Genomic DNA, 12578 nt, shown 5'->3' on the forward strand with positions numbered 1-12578 from the left:
ACGGACCTCTCCATCTTAGGCACCTGAACCCTCCATAGACTACCACGGATGCTGGTTGACCTCTTGGTGACCGGTGCTGAATGCTGATGGACGGTGGTCAGTACAAGCGACCAATCTCTAATTTTCCTTTCTTCTCTTTTTTTTTCTGTTTGCTCCGTTTATTTTATTTTATTTTATTTCTACTCGCGACGAACAATAATTTTTGGTCGCGGATAGTACCGAGCTAATTGTCTGCGAATTTACAATACTTCATTAACGAAATTTCTGTTAATTGAAATTGATTAAGAAGTACATCATAGTTTAATTATTGGTATTTACAAAAATATATGAGAAAAAAAGGAGAGAACCCTGAAGTATTAAAAAGAAAGTCAAACATTATCTACAAATGCTGTACACGCGTTTTGTGTACACTTTTTAGAATTTTCACCTTAATTTATAACTATTCAGAGCCAAAAGCAATTAATAAATTATATACCACTATATTCGAGAAACTCTATTTTTGAAGACCAATCAGAACTTTCCAACGTTTTTGCTTTGCATGTACTATCGAATTTTTGTCGAAATTTTTGAGTTTTTACAAAAATGTAGTTCGACTTCTGGATTCTTATTTGGGGAGTGTGGCTCTACAAGAATCATCCACTTGTTTTTGGAAGGCAAAAATCGTGTCGGAGAGTGTTATCATTAATTGCTTCGTAAGGCGAACGACTGGCGTTACCCTTCTCTCTAACGCAGTGGTTTACAAGTGATGGATGGCGCTGCCTCTTAAAAAGGAAAGAAAATTTTTGCACTCGAGATTAATGGTAGATTTAAAGCGATAGAAGAATACACTGCTACAATTGTTACACTTTGCAAATGCTTTAATGGAAAGAAATGTTTGAGCTATCCACATTTTCTTACATTAAACATTTTCTTTTGTCACCCTACCCTTTTTGAATTGCAAGACACCTCCCCTAAGGGGTGCAATCCCTACTTTGGAAAATATTGATTTAACTGGTGCAATAGAACATAGTATTTACATATCAAACAAGATAGTAACCTATTTTTCTGGTTGCCTTCTCTCTTAATAAGAGAAATTCTTTAAGTTTCTCTCAAATGTCCCCTTTCAGATTATCTACTCAACCTGTTCTCCTCAGCAGTTCCATCTATCTTAGCCATTATAAATGGTACCATTACGGTGGTCGTAACAGGCCCTTCTTTGGCGCCTCGTTTTTCGTTCTCCTTCCATCGCTTCTGTTTGCAATAATTCTTTTAAACATTTAACACGCGACCCAATGAAATTTAGCTCCCCCTTTGGACCGTTTTATTAGCTTTTGTATCTTCATGTTCATCTTCTTTTCCATCCTTTGTAGTGAAAGTTCTTTCATTTCCGCAGATCTTGATAACAATTATTTCATGGTTTCAAGCTTTCTTCAGGCACTCTTTTCCCCAGTGATGTATCATAGATCGAGTTTCTACAGATCCTTTGGCTCTTCTTTAATTGAATTTCCCTGATAAACTTGCGTAATAATGTGTTTGCACGTGTTTCCAACACTTGAGAAACTTTTATTTCTGCCTAGCTTTCGTGCAAGCAAACAATACGACCTTAACTTGTTTCGTATGAAATTTAAGAGCCGACAAATAATTCGTTCATATATATAACAGAAAGATCTTTCTCAAGGGAAGTTTAAAACGTTTAATTTTCCAAGGAATTTAAAACGAACTTTTAATTAAATTCGAATTCATTTTGTGTGGAATATGCGTGACTCCTTTGTTAAAAGCTGGTATTAATTTACTTTTGTATAACTCTACAATATATGATGATTTCAAATAAATTCTTTTGTTACATGTACAATTTGAAGAGTAAAAATTCTTCGATCGATACTCGACTAACATGTCTGATCATTATTCATTATTCACACTTCTATTGGTGTAAGTATTTTTGTACAATTTTTATAATATTTTCTCTGACGGAAGGAATTAAGTTTAATACTCGTTTGATACATCCAAATACCACCGAATAAGTGTAACATCACGTACGGTTATTAAACAGGCTTTATTTATACATAGCAACATATATGTATATCCGAAGAAAGAACCGACGTAGCGAAGAATTTATAAAGCGATTATAAATCATTCATTGTACATCCATAGTATATAATTGTATATCCATTTAAAATGAAAAAGATGATTTAATATTATCACATTTAATTACATTCATTGACTGAATTTAATTTTAATTCGTCCTGACTTTTGTTAAATTTCAATAAAAGGAATCAGCTACTTTGAAGGAAATAGTTTATTTTCAAATAAACTTTCTCTCTTCACGTTTAGCCTTTTCCTTTTGTATACAGAAAGCAAAATTTATGCTATTCACGATCGCTGATTGAAAATAAAGTATAATACAAGTAAAATGTGAAATTATATATTTTTTCGTTCAATTCGAATACAGTGAAATTTTATATCAGTTGAACAATATCACCATATATGCGTGCACCAATAACAGTCAATGTTAAATATTAATAAGAAATAAATCAAAATAAATAATAATCACTTTTGAGAGTAAAATTAATTTTCCCCCAATTAAATTATTTCTATGAAAATATTATATTAATTAATCTGCGAATAATAATTTAAACATAAACCACATTCTTTTCACACTGATTCTTCCTACAAATATATCTTGCTCATACCTTTTTTTGTCATTATCATCTTATGTAAATACAGATGCGTGCGTACGTGAAACATAGTAAATATTATCGTTTCTATACTCGCAGCTGAATTCCAACAAATGACGAATACAAATTTTCATTCGATTAAACTCTGATACGAATAAAAATGAAAATTTCTTTCTTGCTAACGAATTAATATTGTTTCGAATTAAAATGTATTCTTTGCTAATATGTGAATATTATTTTTAATAACCAACTGACCAACAGTCAGTAGACGTGTTTCCTGTTACTAATCGCAATCAGAAAACTGGCTTGGAACGATCGGGTCATTTTCTTCTATCTACAGATTATTCTGTAACCGAAAGCAAGTTGGTTCCACGTAACTAGCGTTTCCAGGAACCACTTGTGACGTTTTATTTCCCTTCACTGCTACCGGTCCGGAACACGCTATTCCTTTTAATGTGGATTGCCATATACATTATTTTTTTTTAATTATATTGTACATAGGCTCTTGGTTGGTGATACAACTGCGAAGGTGTTGATTCTTCACGAAAAGATATGTATACTGAAAGTGTAGAAACGTGTTTCCGCGAAGAAGCACTTGCTTTTGAGATAAACGACTTTGAAAAGATGTCGAGTACAAGTGCACTTGACAAAATCTCAGCAGAAAAATCCACGGAATGTTCCTTCTTATTTTAAAAGATATTTCATGTACAAGGAAGTCTTCTAAACAAATTTTACACGTTTCTATTACGGACAATAACACTATACTGCCTTTTCGACAATTTTGAGAATATACACGATAAAGTGATTTTTGTACTCTTTTATCATTTTCTCTTCACGTTTTTATCCTCAAAGAACCATAAAGAATTTATTAAAATGACTTCCTTGTATCTGTAATGGTCTTCAACATAGTATTAGAGGGGCGGAACTTCGAACAGTGCTTTCAACTTTTCACCATAAGTTACCCTTCCTGAAAGAAACGTATTTCTTATTTTCGACTCTGCAAACCTGAAATGTTTCTTAAAATTCAAAAAGGGAGAAAACACTTTGCCGACGTTCCTTGGAAATTCCGTATCTTATACAATACAGTCATTTTCGCTTTTAAGTGAGAAAATCAAAGAAGTTTATGCGAAAGAAGTGTAGGTAGCGATTCTTATCTCGAGCTGAGGCTGAATCTCGCGAATACCGTCGAAAATGAGAGAATATTGCATTACACGCGCTCGGTGACCGAAATAATTTGTATACTTTCTTTTACATTTTTATAAACTCAAATTAGATCTCCTGAAATATTTTCGACAACTTTCAAACTTTGCGAATCGATCGACGACACTCATATAATGACAAATATAAAATTTTTAATTTCTATTAAGAGATAAAATTTGAATATTTCCGTGTATTTTATCACTATCGTCTGAGACTATTAACCGATCGTTCCTTCTAAAGAAACGTTGCTCGAATCCAGTGTGAAAATTGTCACTGTATTTTCATTGCCCTCAGATCCGTAATCAAAATATCGTTCTTATCGTACCACCGCACTGGTTTGAACAGTTCATCTTTATTGACTCGTAATACTGATATTAATCGAGAACGTATGGATATATATTTCTCGGGTTAACTGCGTACAGTGGCACTACACCAGTTGCAATAATATATATAATCAATGATATTCAAATCGCTATTATTTTGACGTAATTCAAATAGTGGAGTGAATTTTCACTGGATACGACAAATTTCAACCGCACCATAACCGAAGAGTTACATTGCAAACGATAAATTCGTGAACATTGAGAAAAGTAACTATGAAAAATGTGATTATTTATTCTTGTTTCAATACAAGGAATCTTTCTTCGCTGTACGACATCGGTAGAAGTATATCCTTATCAATAGTATTTATCAAATTAAAAGTTTTTAAACCATTTCCCTTCAATGCGCATAACAATGCATCGATCGAGTTTTATATATCGTTGCCTTGTTACTGAAACTATTTCGACACGGTAACCGGAGTGTGAACTTTGGTTTCGAAGAATAAAAGGAACAAACATTTCCGTCCCAATAACTTAAACGGAGTACCGTATAGAAACTTTTTACACCGCGAATTACTCGTCTTGTTAGAGTGGACGCCTATAACTATTACTGGAAGAAGTATGATATATCAACACGATAGAGGTTCACCACGTTTCTCCCGAGATGTAAAAAGTTTGTTGAACGAGCGACGTGAACGCTCGATCGACTGTGGTGCGGTAATAGCTCGGCCACTCCGATCACTGGAATTATCACTCGTAAATTCTTTTTTAAAGCGCTCGATCGAATCGGTAACTCAAACCGAAGATTACAAGACCGTTAATGCTTCGAAGGCAAACATCATTTTAACTTTTGAGAATATAGTGTGCTAATGTAATTTCCAGAGTACAGTTTTCTACGGAAAAGTTCTGAGGTATTTATTTCCAAACGCATGGTCAAGTGGAACAGCAATATTCTTGAGAATAGTAGTCGTTTAACGTTTTAGGGTCACATAGACTCGCAATGGTGACTCCCTCGTGGTGTATCCAGTCCCTTAATGTACGACACTAGAAGGGCCGTAATTTCTGTCTATCTAAAAGAACGGTTCAGGTCATTTCGAACAACGCATATTTTTCTCGTGTTTACTGTTCTTTAAGGATTTATTTCGTCTATTATTGTAACTCTTTTTTTATCCATATACATTTTACGTTTTCGAAAGATTGAAAACAATAAATACATTATTACGATTGAGTACGATTTTCTACGTTGAATTAAACTTTTGTCGATATTTTTATAGTTTCTCAGATATTCATGATAATACGAAAATAGAAATTTTGTTGGAGTCACGAGTGTTTTCGTTCTTCGAGCCGTTTATTATATTTACATAGATTTTTGCAAAGTTTCAAATTGTTCGGAATTTTCGTGTTATCAAACTTCTCTTGTAAATACTATTAGATTCTCTATCACATTCTCTAGATTACATTAATTGTAATATCTCCCGAGGAGGTCCTTCAACAAGGCCTAAGTCACGATCTACTTTTATTGCCCGTGGTTCTGCGAAATCGATCGCAAAAGTACCTTGTAGGCAATTAAAACAAAAGTAAATATATTATCGAATGTAAATTTAAATTTAGTATGAAAATTCATAGCGCTAAGCCTACATCGTAATACCTATCGTCCACGGCGGAAATTTGTCTATGATTTCAACGTTGATACGCGTAATTGACAAGTTTCTTCTTTATCGTTCGTTAATCTTAGTCATTTTCAAAAGTTCGAAACGCATGTGTACATTGCTGACAATAATCGTAAAGTTTTCTTACACTTTGCTTCATGCGATGCGTGCCAAGTCGTTGATAATTTACGTATCTCGTGTCAAGTATCAACGAAGAAAAATCTATGTTCATTTTTATCTCGGGATCAGACTAGTTTTAATGCAATTTACTTTAAGCAATTTTTTCCAACACAGATCAGCGGTATGGAATAAGCTCGCTTAGTATGAACCCCGTTCCTATCAGTAGCTTTTATTTTGGCTATATGATCGATGTGAAAGTTTTACTCCCTCTTTTCTCGACTTATGAAACCCAATATTGATATCGTAAACAGAATGTTTTCTATTTTTATCGAAAAATTTTCTCGTATAACCTTATCTCCAAAACTGTTTTATATCGTGTACAATGTTTAAACAACAGAACGAATTTTATTAGACTATTTCAGAAACATAGAAAATTTTAATCTTGATATCCTTCGTTTTGTGTAAACTTGTTATCTGTATTGACGTTTCTCCTCCAAAAGATGCGATGTTAGATAACAATTTTCCTTCGTGAATGAAGGTAATCGCAGCAAGCATAAGCTAGTTTGTGTGTCTTCTAAGCCACATCGATCGTGCACAAAGAAAAGCGTACGGTAAATCAAGTGTAAACGAAACAAATACGGATTTCTTCGATATTTCCTTTCTGTTGATATGAACAATTATTCCATATAAACGTACCGGACAAATATTTAAAAAGATGATAATGATTGTTTGGTGACGAAGCTGATTTTTTTAATTTGACACTGCCTTTGTTTCGAAGATTGATTACATTTGAAAAGGAGACAAAGATTCTTCCAAAACAATAACAAAGATATTTATCGATAAAAATAATATCTCGTCTTGTTTCAACTCCGTGCTCAATTTTTCTAAATTATAATAACGAGAGTGTGCCAAATCATCGTCTTATGGTGAACCATGAAAGTCGACAAATTTATAATTCATTGTGCTTAAGAATTCGAATCAACTTTTAAACATCTCCAAAGTAATGACCGAGTAATTATCTCCAACAATAGATAAATACTTCGTTTAATGATTGAGTAGTTAATGTATCAATAACTATTACTGGCAACGAAAGTTTGCCTTTTTCTTCGGCTTTAGAATACTTATCTCTTTAGAAACGCGTCAGTTTCAATTTTTTATCGTACCATATGGCATAAGTCACTCGCAAACTTTTCACCACTTCGAATTCACCATAGAACTTTCCCCCGATAACAAAATCTCTTTCGAAACTATTCTTTCCGAGAAAACTTTAGGCGAATGTACAGCTTGTGTCATCCTTTCGCGAAAAAATTGCGAGGCATTTTCCCATGTGTAACTCAGGAGCTATCTAATGTGAATACATACTCACTGAAATGGTATCTAAATCGTATCTTTACTATTTTTTAATTGTTCCTGAATATAAGCACCATCTAGTGATAGACTTATAAATTAATTAGGTAACGAAAAATATATTGCGAAGTACTTGAATTAATCTTCTTTGCGAATCGTCGCAACTGTGGAAGTATAAATTGTTGTATAAACGATACGTATAAATATTTTAGAGCTTTTATTATTTGAAAGAGCACGCGTATCGATTTGAAGTTTCTGGGGTAAGCGTCGTGTTGATCCTCCCAATTCTTTTACCAGAAGACTTTTCCACTTTATGGTTAGATCTTTCGCCATAATATCTTCATTCTTTAGACTTTTAGACAATGCAACGTTGTAGTGCTTATCTAATTCATACCTAACATGTTCGATTCTACTCTAAACAATCAATCTCGTTTCACACAATACCTACGTGACTTCAAATCATTGGCAGTTACCAAGCTACATTCCACGTAATGTTGGTTTCGATAAAATATCAAAACACATTGACCCTAACCAATAAGTATTTTGCTCAAGTGTTATTATGAAAAAAATTGTACCTGATCTAACTCTCATGTTTGAACTCTTTAACGTCTCGAGGACAACTCTCTATGGAATTGTTGATAGTTGTTTGGTCAACCCTTCAATGATATTAACAATGCTGTTGTTACATTTCATTTACTATATTGCATTTGAAGAACTTATTTTTTCGAAGATAATTCATATTTCAACCTGAAACACGAACTGTCAGTCTTATTGCTTTTTAGAATGAATTTACCTTTCATACTGAACGTGATTTTTTTTTAAATAAACGCCCGTTTACTATTTGTATACCAAATGGTACTCCTTCAGTTATATAATTTGTTGTTCGTACGTCACGAAGGCTATAATTCATCAAAATTTTGGTTTCTTATGGTACGAAAGTCATTTTTGTACAGAATTTAGTTTTCTAAGAATCTAAGAATCGCGAATTTTTCTAATTTCCAAAATTACGATTTAAATCAACGTTATTAAATCCATATGTATGTGTCGATTAAATTATTTTCTACGTATTCATTGCATCGGATGCTTCAAAAATCCAATTTTCTTTTCTTTAGGATGAACAGAATGCAAATTGGAAAAATGCAATTTTTCCTCTGACATCTGGTATTTATATTTCTCCTGCAACTTCGATTACAATTTATTGGCAGAGAAATAGTACAGGGTAAGAGGAAACTCGCTATCATGTAAATTCTAATCGATATCAAAAAGCAACCGCGTAATAGAGTCACGTATTCAGATCCGTTTGTATTATACGATTTACCGTCAGCGTACTATTTGGATGAATTAAAAGGAGAATTACAATAAAATGACAAAACAAATCGATATGATATTATACGATACAATAGATCTGGCAAAACTTTAACGAACAATTAAATTCAAATTTGTACATAATTTTATCATACGAGAAGCTCATTTAGGTTCAAATTCGTCTTATTTATGCAAAACTCATTCAAATACGCGGTTAAACGATTGATAAATTAATAGTATTTGAAATTAATCCTATCATGATAATAACCTAATCCTCCCAATTAGCTATGTTTTAGTCTAAAAACTGAAAATTAATAATGATTAAGACTTCTTAATTGTTTTAAACCAACGGTAGAATGGGTGCAAGCTCTATTATAAATGCATATTTCAATGCAATAACATTATTTGCGAAAGAACTTGTTTAATTTAAAAATCTGTTTAATTACAAATTCAATATTTTATTTTCAGATGAATCACCTTTATATTAAATATTGTCGGTAACAGTATCGATCCATTATGCAGTTGCCAGTTTTAACGGGTGTCTTTTTCTGACAATCGTCGGTCTTATCAGGATGGAAGGGTTTCGTGATATCAAATGATCATCTGTGACTGTTGCTGATTCTAGACAAATTTTACACGTAAACATCACACTCCACATACTTGTACAATGATACACGTACCCATGAATGCATACATTTTACTCCAACTTACTCACACATACATTTATATACATCACTTCCTTCACACACATTTACACACATGAATTCAATTTCTTCTTTTCTCTCGTGTATCAATGCATGTTACACATATGCATACTGGAGTTATTTTCTGGAAAAATATTTCAATTCTTCATGTTTAACATTTTAGGATGTGATTGAATTTTTTCTAAAAATGGCCGGTTAAATCATTCGTGAATTTTACGATTGGACGGAACTGTCTTGAAGCAATAAAATGAAAATACTTTCTCGCGTTTTTAGTCAGTATATGGAAGTTCCCCGAAGAATGGAAATGCTATAACGTCAAGATTAAAATTTCTCCCAGCCACTGGGCAAGAGTTTCTCGTAGCGTCTAACCGACACAAAAACTTTTGATTCTGCCGACGAATGTCTTGGAGAGAGGCAGTGATAAAACTCAAATATCAAGACACGTTCCGATCCACTGATCGAATACAGTACGGAGTATGGAGGTACTAATTAAAAAATTTACGATTTGACTCTATCATTGGCTAATAACTTTTTGGAGTGTATGGATGACAATTTTTCAACTTTCAACTGTCACTGTCGTAGTCTTAAATGATCACCTGTACAACCTTCTTGCTCGTTACATCTTATCGGTAGAATCAAGAGCTAAATAAATAAAAGAAACTTCTGTGAGAATGTACAATTACACGTTGTTAAATAAATTTATCGACACACGTTAGGGGAGGTTACGAGTCAGTCTCGTGAATAATGGACTGTCTAAAACGCTACTAGATTTCGAGATACAAATATCTCGATCAAACCTACCTAAAATCGCCTTATTTCTAAGAATCGAGTTGAAAGGTATTAGTTTCTCGCGACTCTATCCAATTTTTTTCCTCTTAGGGCTCGTTCGAGCAGACGTTGTATATGCTACTACTTTACCTCTTTTATCCTAACGTGTGTACACGAGCGCTTGGAATAGTATCGTGTCTTTCGGGGCTTGTTACTCGTTGCCCTTCGCGTAATCCGGGCCAAGTTAAATGATCTTCGGGATAAGGTTGTTTGTAACAGCTCTCTTCGGCAAGATCAGTATGATTCTTGATTTCTACTCCTCTTATTCTATCGGTGTGCAACTTAACTGTGCAGCAGCACTGGATTCCCTCAGCGGTAAGGAGCTTTGCTTTTATGATCTACGAAATGATTTCGTTCTATCCGAACTTGGGGGATATAGAACACAATAAGATTGTCCAGGGAAACATCTTGTTATCGATGAAGAACTGTAAGATGTCATCCACGATTGTCGTTTCTTAACCCGTTTTAACTTTCAAAGTAGATAGAAAGAATAACTTCCGATTCGTCTACGTAAATTCAATCCTTCTTCCAATGTAACCTAAGTCTTAAAAGAAGAAGATACCTCTTACAAAAAGAAACTCAAGTGATCTTCTGGTCCTGGTAGGAGATCAGTTTCTATTGTTAAGTTACGTATAAATTTTCCTACTGTTGGTGTTAGCATACGGCATTCCTTAAAGGAACGGAAACTAAAGAATCCTTTAAGAGTATGCAAATTACGTTTTTAAATTTTTATACTTAATTTTACACACAAAGGAAATGAGACAAAAACAATGTCGACCATCTGTAGCTGAAAACCAATATATACAATGCATGCATTATAATATATATACATAATATTTAAAAAATAAAGCACGTTTGACATTCCGAGCTTGTTCATCTTTACATCCGTTCACCGATATCTACAAAGAATTTCAACTCCCGGACGAATGAGCATACTGATTCTTTGTGCATTCAAAATAGACAAACGGTTTATTTGCTCTCTGTTGTACAAATGGATTATAAGCGTAGCATGGCAAACGTCTCTAGAGTGTGAATTGATAAGAGTGTGTGCTCATTTTAGATATACGCTTCCACTGCTACGTTAAAACAAATAAATGTGCGTTTAAGTAAAATATTGAAATGATTTCCGCTGCGTGAAAAAAATGTTATCTCGACGAAAGAATTGGGTATGTTCATAGCATAAATTCCACTCTCGTACCGAACAGAGCTGCGGTATTTATTCGGTACGTGCAGCAATATACTCAGGTAGCGCAAAAAACATTTTTTAGATTTTCTACATTCAGAGGAATGAATATTACGCAATAATTAAACCTGTAATGGTTTTTCTACGAATTTATCTGTAGCGTAGCTGCTACTTCGATTTTATGATATAATATTTGTGAAATTAAAATAGTAATCTTGAAACTAGAATTTGACATTCGTTAAAGTAAATTCTCTACACGGATTTCTCCTCAAAAGGAAACAAATCTAGGCCACTGAAGTTTATTTTAAGTATTGTTCAGAATCTTCTATGACTGCTATAGGAATTGTTTAAGATAGATTGTTATGGATAAAGATAACATTATTGGATTAGTGGACATTACAAAACAAATCTATGCCACTGAAGTTTATTTTAAGTATTGTTCAGAATCTTCTATGACTGCTATAGGAATTGTTTAAGATAGATTGTTATGGATAAAGATAACATTATTGGATTAGTGGACATTACTCGGTTAGTGAACATTAATCGGATTGGGGCAACAAGGATACGTCGGATAATCGAAATCCGAAAAAACGTTACTCGACCCAAATTAGAGTCGTAAATGTATCTAAAACTATTTACCTAAAACTATAGAATATGGCGCGGTATAAGAATAATTTGTTTGACCGAGATTTTAACGCAGCGAAACAATTTTTGCACCTACGTGTAGCTGTTTGTATGTATAAAAATATAAATCGCTCTTGAAATAAAACTCATTATTTATCTTTACATACAAAACTCTCTCATTCGTTGTAATATTTGCATTATGAATCATTTCCTGCAAGCATTTGTTTTGTCAAATAGACGTACATATATATTTCTTTCTCCCTTGTTGGTTTATTAACAAACAATAAGGTGAGGTGAACTCGAAAATAAGAGTAATTAAAATGAATGGTGAGGTTTATCAATGTCCTTGAGGGGCAAAAAGTAATTGATGCTTCGATCGTGATAGAACTAAAAACTTTAATAATAGATTCGATGAACAATATCAGAGATGCACGAACTCGAAATATATAAAAACCTCTGAATACATCGCCGATACGATCGCTTGAAAATTTACATTTTACAGATTGAAGTTATTTGGAACTGTTGGCTCGGATTATTTTATTTATCGTGTTTGATCAATACGATACGCGATACATGAGAATAACACATTGTACGTCGCACGATTTATCAACTGCCTTACGAAGAAATTTCGGTCAAATTAAAAG

The sequence above is a fragment of the Ptiloglossa arizonensis genome, chromosome 3 (genome assembly GCF_051014685.1).
Source record: "Ptiloglossa arizonensis isolate GNS036 chromosome 3, iyPtiAriz1_principal, whole genome shotgun sequence".
NCBI classification, from domain to species: Eukaryota; Metazoa; Arthropoda; class Insecta; order Hymenoptera; family Colletidae; genus Ptiloglossa; species Ptiloglossa arizonensis.